Source organism: Zingiber officinale, chromosome 1B (assembly GCF_018446385.1).
Source record: "Zingiber officinale cultivar Zhangliang chromosome 1B, Zo_v1.1, whole genome shotgun sequence".
Classification (NCBI taxonomy): Eukaryota; Viridiplantae; Streptophyta; class Magnoliopsida; order Zingiberales; family Zingiberaceae; genus Zingiber; species Zingiber officinale.
Genome location: NC_055986.1, coordinates 15,185,369 through 15,200,623, shown reverse-complemented (window position 1 = coordinate 15,200,623; position 15,255 = coordinate 15,185,369). Strand labels below are relative to the sequence as shown.

Here is a 15,255-nt window from a genome sequence, read left to right as displayed (position 1 = left end):
AAGGCGAGACGGCAAGTTCGTTACACGCTCGAATTCAAGATATTCTGAACTCCCTTCATGGAATCGGGCAGAAGGTAGAAAATAGGGACATTATAAGGTATGCTCTTAACTCATTTCCTAAGAGTACATTGTGGGCATCGATGGTAGATGCCTACAAAGTCTCCAAGGATTTGTCTTCCTTAAAATTAGATGAATTATTTAGTGAATTTGAACTTCATGAACAAACTAATGCACAGCCGACCGAGAAAGGTATCGCTTTGGTTGCAGGTACTAGTCGAACACGCGAACCAAGATCCCGACGAAAATTTGAATCGGAATCAGAAGACGAACCCGGCTCAGAAGATTCAGAAGATGAACTGACCAGCGAACTAGTGAATCTCGTGAAGAAGCTCTACAAGAAGAAGAAGGGCTTCAACAAGAAAGATCTGAAGAAGGCAGTTCAATCCAAGGAGGCCCAACCGAACTCGAAGGTAAAGTTTGAAGTCACTTGCTACGGGTGCAACCAGAAGGGGCACATCAAAGCCAACTGCCCCAACCAAAAGGAAGCCAAGAAGCAAAGAAGAAAGAAGGCCCTGAAGGCAACCTAGGACGAATCTTCTTCGGAGGACGACGACGACGAACTCGATCAGACGAGTTTACTCGCACTGATAGCCCGGGACCAGATCATCGAATCCGAGAGCGAGAGCGAGTCAGAGGCCGACTCCGAGCAAAGCCACAGATCCGCATCCGTTTTCAAAGGGCCAGACTCCGCTGTAAGTATTCCAAGGCTTAATAATTTAGTCAATTATTTACTTCGCAAATTAGCCAAGTCAAACCTTAAGATAAAGTCACTTCTAAAGGAAGTAGCTATCCTTAAAGAAGTGACTAACTCAAAATCCTTACCTGATCAAGTTCAGACTGAAGATTCAACTCAAGTTCAAAAACTTGAGGAAGAAAATTTGAGTTTGAAAAATCAGTTCAAGGATTTAAAAAATACCTTAGAACGGTTCTCTTTGGGCTCCAAGAATCTGGACCTAATTCTTGGGACACAAAGAGCCGTCTACAATAGAACTGGGCTAGGATATAAAAGTAAAAAGAAATATAAATCTTATTTATCCCTAATAAACAAACAAAGTAGTAAATCAGTCCAAGCATGGGTCCCCAAGTCCAAATTGATCAATCAAGTTGGACTTAGCCAATACTGGATTCCAAAGGATCAAATACACTACCTCGATAGACCATATCGAGGCTATGATCCAGGGAGAGCAAAAAGAAAAACGATCTTAAAAATTTAAACTTCAAAATTCAAAATTTGAAATTAAATTATAAATTCAAAATTCAAAATTTAAAATAAAATTAAAAATTCGAATTTAAACTTCAAAATTCAAAATTCGAAATTAAATTATAAATCCAAAATTCAAAATTCAAAATAAAATTAAAAATTCGAATTTAAACTTCAAAATTCAAAATTAAATTATAAATTCAAAATTAAAAATTAAAAATAAAATAAAAAATTCGAATTTAAACTTCAAAAATTAAAAATTCGAATTTAAACTTCAAAATTCAAAATTCGAAATTAAATTATAAATTCAAAATTCAAAATAAAATTAAAAATTCGAATTTAAACTTCAAAATTCAAAATTCAAAATTAAATTATAAATTCAAAATTCAAAATTAAAAATAAAATAAAAAATTTGAATTTAAACTTCAAAAATTAAAAATTTGAATTTAAACTTCAAAATTAAAAATTCGTAATTCAAAACTCAAAATTAAAAATAAAATTAAAAATAGAATTTAAAATTTAAAATCAAATATAGATGGAGGATCCAAACTAGCTGGCACCCCCAACTGAACTACTCGACAGGGTAACTCAACATAATTTACCCGAAATGGGTAAAACAAGAGTACATTACCCGGCAGGGTAATTAAGATTAGATTAAAACGGGCTAGGTTTAACTTGACCCAGAGTACTGGTGAAGTTTTTGGATGATAGTACGTTAGGGAAGCTTGGGCATCGCATGTCTAGGAAGATATAGCTTCGACCTGGTGCATTTGGCCAAGTGGAACTGACCGAAGCTACCCTTAAATGGATCCTAACTAGTTAGACCAAGGATTAGTATTAAGTTCAATGGGCAGGACTATTTGGGAAACCTCGAAGGCATGGTTACTTTAATGAGCTCCTTGTGACTCACCATAGCCCAGAAGTTTATCCAAAGAATACTTACTTGTTGAACCCAAAGCTAAACCTGAATCTAACACAAAGTTAAACCAAACCCTTAAATTCAACAATAATTCATCTCACAACATTTATAGGGTTCCCTGATTGACAATTTAGATAGGGTGAGATGACTAAGAAATTAAATAATGAAAATTGACTTAAACTTAAATCAAGTTAATCAACAATTAAATTATCTTTAATTAAAAAAACCAAAATTATTTTAAAACTCAATTTCAAAATTATTTTAAAACTCAATTTCAAAATTATTTTAAAACTTAAATTTCAAAATTATTTTAAAACTCAAATTTCAAAATTATTTTTAACTTAATTTCAAAATTATTTTTTAATCTTTTAAAATTTAATTAACTCTTAAAATTAATTAACTATAAAATCATTTCAAAACGTTAATTAAAAATAACCATAGGCTTAAGTGTTTGCTAAATTACTTCGAATACAATTGAGTAAGATAGAAAATCTAAGGAGTCTACTTCAATTAAGCTATCTTTAAATCCATGAAAAACCAATTCAAACTACTTCATGTGTAGGAATTGGATCAATAGATGTTGGATAGTGGATGCTCCAGACATATGACTGAAGATAAGTTGAAGTTTACTAAACTCAAGTACAAGAAGTTAGGATCAGTTGCATTCGGCAACGACGGTAAACTTAAAGTAATCGGAAAAGGTAATATTGAACTTAGTTCCGATTTCATTATTCGAAATGTCTTATTGGTTGAAAATTTTAACTTTAATTTACTAAGTATAAGTCAATTATGTGATCACAGCGGATATCTAGTCAATTTTAATAAATCTGGATGTCTAGTTAAAAACATCGAAAACTCTGAAATTAGACTTAAGGGACTTAGGAAGAATAATATCTACACAATTGACTTATCAATATCCTTAATAAAGTGTCTCTTGACACAACAAGAGGAAACTCAACTGTGGCACAGAAGACTGGGTCACACGCACACTAGACTCGTTTCAAAAATGAGTCAAAATGGTCTAGTTCGAGGTTTGCCCAAATTAAAATTTATTGAAAACTCAATCTGTGATGCGTGTCAAAAAGGAAAACAAACCAAGTCAACCCACAAGTCAACCAACCTAGAAAGAACTAACACTGTACTTGAGCTCCTTCACCTTGACCTATTTGATTCACATGGAGCCAAATCACTAAGCAAGAACCAATATTGCTTAGTAACAACTATTTTTTATATCCCTTATTCACTTTTTTTCTATTTTTTTTCATAAGTATTTGCATTGTGCAAAATTTATTTACAAATGTACTTTTGGCACAAATGTTGGGATATTTTGATTTTTCTAAATGAGCTTACATGATTTGAGTCTCATCCAGTAACCAAAATGAAGTTTGAGATATCACCATGGAAACCAAGTACTAAACAAACAAGATGAATCATGACTATTTCAATGATATCAACCATTCAAGCATCAAGTCAAAGTGTAGTGAAAATAAGGTCCTTAAGGTCAAGTCAAAACTAAAAATTATTTCTAATTGATACTTAGCTCAATTCATGCTACTTAAGATAGAGAAAAGAAGTACACTAAACATACTATCATCATTTACAATATCATGAATCAAGATAAAGAACGTGCTAACAATTTGTTTTAGGACAAGAAAACATAAAAATGGAGTTTGATGTTCTCAAGATGTATGCCACAAAAAATCAAAACAAAATGCAAGACATAAGCAAAAACAAAAACAAACAAAGCAAATCAAATGCATGTAATGCATTCCCCAAGACTTAAACTTTTCATTGTCCCAATGAAAACTAAAAACAATGTGGAGGAGATTTTAAGAGAAGTTACCAAGTGATGAGCTCCAAATGGTTGACATTCATGTTTTTAAAGATACTCCTCCATCCAATACTCACATTCCTCCACAACTTTGAATTCTACAACAATAAGATAGACAAGAAAAATTAAGTAGAGGATACATGTTTATTATAAAGAGAGAACTAAAGACATAAAAGAAAATAAGGAAAATGAACTTGGGTTGCCTCCCAAGAAGCGCTTGTTTAAGGTCATTAGCTCGACCACCTCATTAGATTCATCTAAATCTCGCTCTTGGAGGGGTAAGATATTTTAGAACCTTCATACCAAGGATTCTTATTATGGAGGGAGCTTTCAATATTGGAGTTAAAAAGTGAAGTATCGCTCTCTCTATCTTCATCTTCTTTAAAGTTCTTTCGGGTGGTCAAAGATAGTTCAGATTGAGCTTCCAATCATTAGCCCAAGTGAAATCTACACATGCAAAGAAAGTACAAATCTTCCACAAGCATATTAGATAAGATAGAGCCATAACCATATTAAGATAAGCAGAATAAGAAATAAAAACTGGAGCACATCCAACAAAGTCAATGATAGGTACCTCTATAAAATTTTCCAAAAGATCACAAGAAATACTAACCTTACTTTGATGAGAAATATCTGAAATTTCTAAACATGTAGATGTGACTTCCTCTGAATCAAATGATGGTTCTGACTCTGGCTCAGGTGTTGATGATATCAATGATGGTGATTCTTGAGACTCTGCTAGCTCTGCATAAGTCCCTACACATCGTTTCACAACATGATCAATTCTTACAACCTCTAAGGGTTGTGTGGACAAAGGTGGTGATCCTTGAGATGTTGCTTCCACAACACAGCTCCCTACACATTCTTCCATATCATCATCATCAACACATACATCAAAAAATAAACCAACATCTATATCCTCAATAGGAGAATCAATAACAAGAGGATCAATAACTTCACTTGCAGTTTTAAGTTGATCTACCACATCACATTTATCATCTGAAAGTTCAATGTCACTATAACACCCTATAAAATTTGGAGGTAAATCTGAAAACTTATTTACCACTGCATTATCAATAAAATCCTCATTTGAAAAGTCTTCATCTTCAAATACATTCAAAAATTTGCATTCAACCTTACCAGTGTCACAGAATTTTTTAAAGTCATTATTCTCATTGACCCCCACTAACCTTTATGGAAAAGGAACCCTTAGTGAAGGTCTTGGGAAAGATACTTCTAATTTTTCATATTCCCTTTTAGCTTGTGGAGGAGATTCAACTTGCTTATCTTGTGTTGGTATGATCAATCGTTGAGGGAAAGGTACTTGTGGCATTTGGGAACCTCCTGGAATAATGGAACTGAGTTCATGTGGTCTTCTATTGTTCTTCTCCTCAATTCTAAAAATGTCCTTCTTCAGAAGTTCTTCATGATTTTTTTCAATTCTCAACCCAACATCATCACACTTTTCACTAGATCTTGTCTGCGAAGGAGTGGGATCTTCTTTAAACCAATTTGAAACAATACTTTCAATCTTTACCCCTAAATGTTTGAACTCCCCATTCTGTGACTTGTGATTTTCAAAACTCATAGATGGTTGAGTTACAATTTGTTTGACAGGCTCTATAGCATTTATGGCTTGCACTCCTTGAATGTTTGAGGGAAATTTCATCCAACTTATGTTTGACCATTCATGGAGGTTCAATGTCATTTGATCAATTAACATATATGCTTTATCTACACTTTTGTCCATAAAAGAACCTCCAACTGATGAATCCAATAAACTCTTATCTGAGAAAGAAATTCCCCCATAGAATATGTGCAGAATCAACCATTTTTCAAAACCATGACGAGGGCACTGTCTTTGAAGACTCTTGAATCTATCTCATGCTTCAAACAATGATTCTCCATATACCTGAGCAAAATTTGTTATGCAATTCCTCATATACACTGTTCTACTTGGAGGAAAAAAATGATTCAGAAATTGCTTCTCCAATTACTCCCAACTTGTGATACTTTGAGGATGGAGAGAATATAACCAAGTCCTTGCTTTATCCTTGATACTGAAAGGAAATGCCATCAATCGAACTGCATCTGATGACACTCCTTCACATTTCACCATATCACAAATCTCTAAAAATGTTTCAAGATGCAGATAAGGATTTTCTGATACTTCTCCTCCAAATTTGTGACCTTGTATCATGAAAATTAACTCTGGGTCTAGTTGGAAACTTTCTGCTTTAATTTGAGGTTGCACAATGGGAGATAAAAATCTTGCAGAAAAGGGTGTAGAAAAATTTCTCATGGGCCTGCTTGACATGTTAGTGCTCATGGATATTCAAGAAAAAATTATAAAATAAAGAATCAAAGACAAGAAATAAAATGCAATATGAAAAACAAGAAAGAAAATGCAGAATTTAAATTGCAAGAAAGAAAGTGCATAATGAAAACAAGAAAGAAAAGACAAAAGGAAAAAGGAAAGTGTCTAGAATAATTCATATGCCAAAGATTGCAAGATATGTTTACAAAAGAAAAGAAGAAAGAAACTGGATCAAAAGAGAAAACAGAGAAAAGTTAGATTAGAGTGCTAGAAATCAAGAATGCAAGGTTAGAATTAGAATTAGAATTGCAACAAAAAAAATTTGTCAAGAATTAGAAAGATATGCAAATGATGAAAACAGAATTCTAAAGATTAGTTTCAATTATGCTAATGAAAAGAAAATAAAAGTTATATCTAGTCTAACCCAATTGATAATCTCTAATGTTATAGCACAGTCCCGGCAACGACGCCAAAAACTTGTTGACTTCCGTAAGTGTATGGAAATATCGCAAGTAATATAAAAGATTATCGTATCCACAGGGACTGGAATAAGCACTAAGAATATCTCAACGTGAATTAGCTAGACAATAAATCAATGGATTGACAAAGTCTAAGTGTAACTATGAAAAGTAAAAAAAGAATGAAAGAATAGGCAACAAGAATAAAGGCAATGATAAGGGATATTCTAGGAGTTTTGGTTTCTTTGTAAGGTTGTTAAATGTAAATGATCTACCAAATCCTTTTTCTCAATCGTCCATCATTTGTAGAAGGTTGTCGGTTCTCTCTTGCAATAGAGGACCGACCTAGGACTAAAATCCATACCTAGATTGATCAATTAGGAATAAATCTATGTTGTCCTTACACGGGCTTACCTGTCACGTACGTCCCTCAGAAAATCAACATAAGAATTCATCGCTCATCAACCCATCAAGATATAAAGATTAATGCATAAAGCTATCCTACCCTCTTGAAATACCTAATTTCCCCTTCAAGATAATCTCTCAAACGTCCTTACACGGGCATGTTCCTATCACGAAGATCCTTCGGAAAATCGAATGAAGAATTACCTCTACAACTTCCACAAGATATCCAAACTCTCAATCAAGCATGGTAATTAGGCACAATCACAATATTCCACACAAGATCAAATAGATACAAAATAGGACAAAATCGTAGAAATGGGAAATTGACATATCCACAAGAGTTTACATCAAGAAATCCTTACAAATACTCCCTCCATCCTAGAACGAAGATAAACTACTCCATCGATAGAAGAAAGAAATCTGAAAACATAAAGATTACAAACATTCTTGATCCCAATCCAAGAAAAGGAAAGAAAGAAGGCTTATCTATGATGAAGACGGTCTTCGGATCCAATCCACGTTCTCGGAGTCGAATCGGTGAAGATCTTCCCTTAGAATGCCCAGAAATCCACCCAAGAATGGAAGGAATCACCCAAATCTTCCTTTCCCCCCAAAGGGGAGAAGATCCCCTTTGAAATGAAGAAGAAACCTTTATATAGAGGGGGAAATTCGGGTGCCACCCGGCCCCAGGACCTGGCCGTATGTGGGACACGGCCTGACTCACTCCCCTCTATACCAACCTCACACGGCCGGGTGTGAGACACGACCATGGCACACACTACTTCTGCTTCCCTTACATGGCTGTGTAGATCTACACAGCCTGCTCTGCATCTGCCTCTGCCTCTGCCTCTGCCTCTGGAAACCTTATATGGTCGTGTGGCTCACACGGCCATGCCATTCTTCTCCTCTAGAAACCTTACACGGCCATGTGGCTCACACGACCATGTCATTCTTCTCCTCTAGAAGCCTTACACGGTCGGGTGGCTCACACGGCCATGGGCCATGTGGCTCACATGGCCGTGTGGAGATCACACCCCCTTGCATGACATGGCCATGTGGCTCACACACCCCTTGATTGGCCCTGCATAGCTATATCTTATTGAAACGTCTTTTACTCCATCAAGATGGGATTTTCTCTAGTTTATGTCTTCATCAAAGTTGTAGGTCCTGAAGTTATCTAAAAATTTGTTCAAAGAACAACCCAAAACTCCAACGGAACACAAAGTTATGCCTACTTTACTCTTGGTGTGCAGTGCAGGGATTCCACACGGCCCTGTGCTAAGGTCATGTCACATAGAAACGCATTTTAGACCTTCAAGACGTGGTTTTCTCTGGTTGAAGTCTTCATAAGAGTTGTAGATCTTGAAGTTATCTACATTTTAATATCTGGAACGACTCATAACTCCAACCGAACATAACGTTATAGCCATTTTACTTTTGGTCTGCAGTGCTGAAAGTTCCACACGGCCTTCGCACGGCCGTGTGAGGTTCACACGGCCTTTACACGCCCCCACACACGGCCTTGACACGGCCGTGTGGGTGTCACACGGCCAGAACCTGAAGAAAACTTAGTTTTGCATGCCCATGTCACTCTAGAAGCTCTCGACTTCATTTAAACTCCGTTTTTGCTCCAAATCATGTCCTATCAATCAAAACAAGCAAAAAGTATATCTCTGAACAAAATATAATGGAAGTATGACATTATAATGAAATAGGGTGCAATAAACATAGATTATGTTCATGAAGTACAAGTAGATGTGCGTCAAAGTATGTATAAAAGTGTATATAATCTACGCACATCAATTACAAGCATTCTTGATCCCTAAATCCAAGAAATGAGAGAAAGAAAGCTTATCTACGATGAAGAACAGTATTTGAATCCAATCCTTGCTCTCGAAGTCGAAATGTTGAAGATCCGCCCTTGAATCATCGGAAAAACCCTCCAAGAAGGTGGAGGAACTCTCAAATCTTGATTTCCCCCAAAAGGGAAGAAGATCCCCCCTTGAGTTCATGAAGGAGGCCTTATATAGAGGGGAGGTTTGGGCATCACACGGCCCCGAGGCACGGCCGTGTGAGGTTCACACAGCCAAGGCTACTCCCTTCTCTGCCTACCTTACACGGTCGTGTGTGGTACACGGTCGTGTGTGGTACACGGTCGTGACATGCTTCTTCCACAACTCCTTTTGCATTGCCGTGTAGATCTACACGACCTGCACTGCCTCTGCCTCTGGAAATCTTACACGGTCGTGTGGTGCACATGGTCAGGGCCTTCTTGTTCTCTGGAAACCTTGCACGGCCGTGTGGTGCACACATCCAGGGCCTTCTTGGTCTCTGGAAACCTTGCACGGTCGTGTGGTGTACACGGCCGATGCTTCTTTTGGCTTCAAATCTTGGCACGATCATGTGAGGTTCACACGGCCGAGGCCACTTCCTTTTCTGCTGCAACCATAGGGTCAAGGATCTCCACACGGCCTGGGCAACCCCCCACGGCAGGGTTGTGTGAGGTTCAAGTACAGCGCCTTCCTCTCTAGCTTCGCTTGCAAATTTGGCCTCGAACATGAATCCTACACCAAATTCGACCCTTGTATACAGAAAATACAAAAAAGTATATCTCCGAACAAAAAGAGTAAATATGCTGAAAGGAAAGCTGGAAGTACGAAAATGCATAGATAAAGCATGCTCAAAGTATGTGAATGTGCGTCAAAACATGCTAAACAAGAGTATACAATCTACGCACATCAGCTACTTAGCATCCAAACTCTCGGCTCACTTCCTTGACTACCAAAGACTAATCAAGGAACACCCGCTCAACTTTTCTTCCATTCTGAAGTAGCCCTTTTTCTTTTCTTACAAAGAACTATGTAAATAAACTTCTTTTCGTTGCATATAAAACTTTATTTTCTCAAATCCTGCTTATTAGTCATGCTTAACTGTTTTATTTGCTATTATCTTTTTATGTATTCGAGCTTGCCCTGTGTATGCTAAGCAAAGGATCGTCTAAGTCTAATTTCATGTACTAAGGAACTTAGAAGTCTTATCCCTTATGACAAAACTTTGAGTGTCTGACCAGGTTTCTAATGGGCCGGGCATATTTACTTAGTCGGGTGCATGATAAGGACTACTCGAACAAGAATAGAACCTCCTTGAGACGTACAGAACTAAGTCTGACTGAGTCTAAGATCGACTAGACTCGAAGGCTTGTCCAGCCCTAAGGCCAATTGATTGTTTGGTAAAATCCACTTAAGCGTATGAGAAATGAAGTCTTAAAAATCCATTCGAGCTTAAGACCGATTAAGGTATAAAGGCCTTGAGCCTTGAACATTAAAAATGAGGATTCATCTTGATACATGTGTCAATGTTTCGAAGTGATAATTAACCCATCACATCTGTTATAAATGTGCATTTCTGATTAGTGACATGTGTTCATACACCTTATTCCTCTGACACACCAAATAGTGCACAGTTTTCCAAGCACACGTCACTTCAACTTCTAATTTTAACGATTGTGATCGTTAATGCACCTTTTTGTCCTCCTGATCCAATGGTCCACATTAAAAGTGGGTTTGAAGGGTTTCTTCGAAAAAACCTTTAAAACCCTAACACATTCTTCTTCCTCACCTTCTTTCTCAATGAGCCTTCTGCTTTTACGAATCTCGATGAACTCATTTCTTCCTTGTCTACCCACTCTTAATCTTACTCCTTACTTTCTCTCCTTATCTTTTTTCATGGATACCTCTGGTCTGGCCTATACCCTCCTTGTCTCCAATTTTACGACATAGACCTTGACGATTTGCGGTACAACTACAACATTCCCCTCTCTATGCATATGATTGTGCCGACTACACAAGCGCATTCCCATCTTTCTCCTCCAAACTATATAACTTTCTTTAAGGAGCAAATGCAGGCAGGCTCACAATTTCCTATTCCCCCATTCCTTTTCGAAGTGAGCCAGTATTTTAGCATTCCCCTTCACCAGCTAATTCCCAACTCAATTCGCTTGATATGTGGGGCGACCATCATATTCCATTTATTCTGGGCTCCCCTTTCCCACCATTTATTCCATTGCTTTTTCTATCCTAAAGAAGTGACTGAGGGCATCTTTTGCATCACTGCCCGGTCGAAAATGGATCTTTGCCCAAGGTGGTGATTAGAAGAATGCATATTTTTTTATTTGTCTTCCTACCCCTGTGTCTTGGCCACATGCCTGGCAGCAGAACCTTCCAACAACAGCAACTTTGGGTGATGTTAATAGGGAACCATCCCTTTGCAAGGTCGTATCAAAATTGATCGGGCTAAAGTTTGATGTCTCCATACTACTTCAAAAGGAGTTCCCATATATGTTCGAGTTAAGTCCATCCAAATTCGAACTGACCTTCTCCTTCGGTAAAAAATATATTATTTCTCCTTGATTTTGAATAAAAACTTCTCCTCGACTTCTATTGCATCTAACCAATATTACATGGGCAGCGGAAGTTATCTCCAAATATTTTCTTTTAAATAAAATCCAGGTAAATGAAGATACTTTAAATCGACTAGGTGATGTAATCCTAAAGAAGTGTGAGGCTGAGTGGGCATCTTCATCCTTTGGTCTTCCTCTAACGATAATGACCACTTCTGGATCTAGTTCTAGTGGCTTGGATGCCCCTCTCACAAAAAGGAACTGCTCGAGTGTTTTAGTCTTGTTAGAACGACCAACATTCGAGCAGGTCGCTGATGAATCCCAAGCTCCGTCTGTTTAAGGAAAAGAACCACTAGTCGTGGTCCATTATCGAGCCGAGCCCATTACTCTAAGGTCGTCTAGTCCTTCTTCCATACCTTCATCTTCCCCACAACCCCAACCGATTGGGACAACTTCCATACATTTGCCTCCCATCCATCCAGCCCTGCCAATGAGCCATGCTCTGGGCGCCCATCCTCCTTCCAGATCAGTTCCCTTGAAGAGCTCAATCGCCAATTTCACCTTACATTCAGTTTACCAGCTCAACAGGGGATGAATTCCACTTCACTCTCTTATAGGGTGGTCAAGTTGAAGAGCCCATTATCTGATGCATGGACAAATGTGAGGAGGTGCCCAAGGGAATTCACAGCTTCTGAGCAAGTGGATGAGTATGCTCAAAGTGCTACTACGATAAGCTTGTAATATTTCCTTTAGTGGGTAAACTTTCTGTTGGTACCCCGTGGTAGTTTTGATATGATCAACCAAGTTAGGTTAGATTCTATTGGTATTTAATCTCTGTGTCTAAGAATACAAGAGATTAGGAGCATAGGAAGTTGAGCGAGAGACCCATCTAGCGAGAAGGACAACACGAGAGAGAGCGGGTGGGCTTGGTGCGTCTGAAGGACGAGGTGCTGCGAAAGAGTACACCGGCAGATGAGAAGGACGCATACGGTGGTCTGAGGGATGAGAAGCCAGGAGGAAGACTGCTCGAGGAGAAGGCCAAAAAATGGGTTCAGGTGAGCCCTATTTCGGTTAGCTGAAATCACCCAAGCAATCGGAGCAGCAAGAGAGCCAAAAGGGAGTTACGGAGCTGCTGGAGGCACCCTCAATGGAGTTAAAGGTGCATCCACGCCTTTCAGTGGGAAGGCACCTTCAACAAGGTTGAAGGCAGATTCAACCCACCATGGAAGGCGCCTTCAACCCTTTTGAAGGCATCTTAGACTGGGCAAAAGTGAACATTGGCGAGAATAAAACTTTCTCCTCACTTGACTCGCTGGAGGCGCCTTCCACCTTGTTGGAGGCGCCTTCTAGCCCTGGATAAGATTTACCAGAGGCTATAAAAAGATACCTGGATCTAGGAAATAGACTAACAACTCCTGTATTCATTTTCTAGCTACTTTCTGAGCTTCCAATAAGTGTAAGAGGCTTCTCCGCCTTCAAAGAAGGAGATTTTTAGTGCATTTACTTGGCTTGGATTAACAAGCACCTAGGTTGTAACCAAGTAATTATTTTGGCCTCTTCTTTTTAAGTTGTTCATTTATTCTATTTTTAACTGCATTACTAATCTGAGTTAAAAGATCGGGAAAGGTTTTGTTTTATTTCTTTACAAGTAATTCACCCCCTCTTGCTGGTCTACCTGGCCCAACACTTTCTCTTAATAACATTCTCCCTGTTGTTCTTTTTTAGTTCTATGCTACCGGACTAACTTTAAGCCATCTAATGGTGGACTTAGAGAGAGATAACCAAATTTTAAAAGATCGTGTGGGGGAATTAGAACTTTCTACTTCTAACCTGAGTGAGGTGATGGCCCAGTTGCAACAGGAAGTAGATAACCAAGCTAGATTGTTATTGAACTTAGGGACCTCCCTGAAGAAGTCCCAACAACTGGTAGATTCTCAACAGGAAGACAAAAGAAAATTAGAAGGCATGTTGAGCACTAGTGAGTCTAAGCTCCAAGTGAAAATCGCTATAAAAGACAAGGTCTTACTCGACTTAGCTAAAAGGATTGCCTTGTTAGAAGAAATAAGAGTCTCCCACGCCTCAAGATCAGCCGAACAAACCAAAGAATTATCCTCCAAAGATATGTTGATCCTTGAACATCAGCATAATTTGGACACGCAAGACACCCGGCTAGAATCACTGCAAATCAAACTAGATTCTACTAAGTCTGAGCTATCTTTTTCCAAAGCCGAAGAGAACGAGCGTTTTGAGATGAGGTGAAAAACCAATCTCAAATTTTGAGAATTTGGTGTCATATTTGGTGATCGGATAACAACGGCTCTTGAAAGATCGACAACATTGGATCTATAAACTGACAACTTGGAGCTGAAAGGGCAGTTCAAAAACACGAGGATGGCTACCTCTCAACTGAACCCCCCCCCCCCATAGGATCTATAGATCGGTAACAACTCTTGAAAGAACTCCCCAAGGACCTTTTAGGTAAGTTTGAGTGAACAAGAATGTACAACATGATTATCTATATGCCTTGTAATTGTTGAAGAAAATAGGAATTAAATGATAAACTTGTATTAACCACTATTAAACAATACCTGTCTCTGTATTTTTACAATTTGTTGATGCCTCCCTCATGAGATGAAATTCGAACGAGCATTTCCCCTTGATAAAAATCCAACAATACGGAGATCTAGAGGTTAAGTATATAAATAATTATGTTACAGTCGCGCTGATGAGAAGGCTGGGCAAGAAATTGCACCAGGTAAAATAATCAGGCCGACAAGAATAATTGCTATCATAATCTGATCTGCATAATAATCTGGATGGAATAACACCGAGAGGGATAATCAAATTGACCAAAATAATAAAGTCGTATAGAGGAGTTATCCTAGCTGAAGTAGTAGTTGGATATCCAATCGTGTAAGTCAACACACTCATAAGTCCATGAATTGCTATTATTGAAATGGGCTAAATAATTTTTCTCCCGAGCAACTCAATTCTATCGTGCGAGGATTTTAACCTAGGTGGAATATACATAAAATATATGTGAGAGCAAGCTCGCTCATAGCCCAATCAAACGGCCAGGGAGTTTGGAAAAAATATAGAAGTGCGAGAGCATGCTCGTTTATAATCCAACCTGGTGCTCGAGAGTTTGGAATTTATATATAGGCACGGGAGCATACTCGCTTATAACCTGGTCTGGTACTTGGGAGTCTAGAATTTATATATAGGTGCAAGAGTATGCTCGCTTATAACCCGACTTGGTGTTCGGGAGTCTAGAATTTATATATAGGTGCGAGAGCATGCTCGCTTATAACCCGGTCTAGTGCGCAGGAGTCTGGGACTTAGTGCGAGAGCATGCTTAATTATAACCCGGTCTAGTGCTCGGGTGTCTGGGACTTGATGTGAGAGCATGCTCTCTTATAACTCGGTCTAGTGCTCAGGAGTCTGAGACTTGGCACGAAAGCATACTCGGTTATAACCCGACCTGGTGCTCAGTAGTTTGGGACTTGGCACAAGAGCATGCTCACTTATAACCCGGCTTGGTGTTTGGAAGTCTTGGACTTGGCGCGAGAGCATACTCGCTTATAACCCGACCTTATGCTTGGTAGTTTGGGACTTGGCATGAGAGCATGCTCACTTATAACCTGGCCTGGTGGTCAGGAGTCTAT

General features: G+C 38.4%; 1 non-coding gene across 1 annotated transcript; it reads left to right on the top strand.

Moving 5' to 3' along the window:
- The first annotated feature begins 5,849 nt into the window (after window positions 1–5,849).
- Window positions 5,850–5,955, top strand: LOC121993831. Its single transcript, XR_006115434.1, has one exon. It is a non-coding gene; the product is annotated as a small nucleolar RNA R71 (small nucleolar RNA).
- The last annotated feature ends 9,300 nt before the right edge of the window (window positions 5,956–15,255 follow it).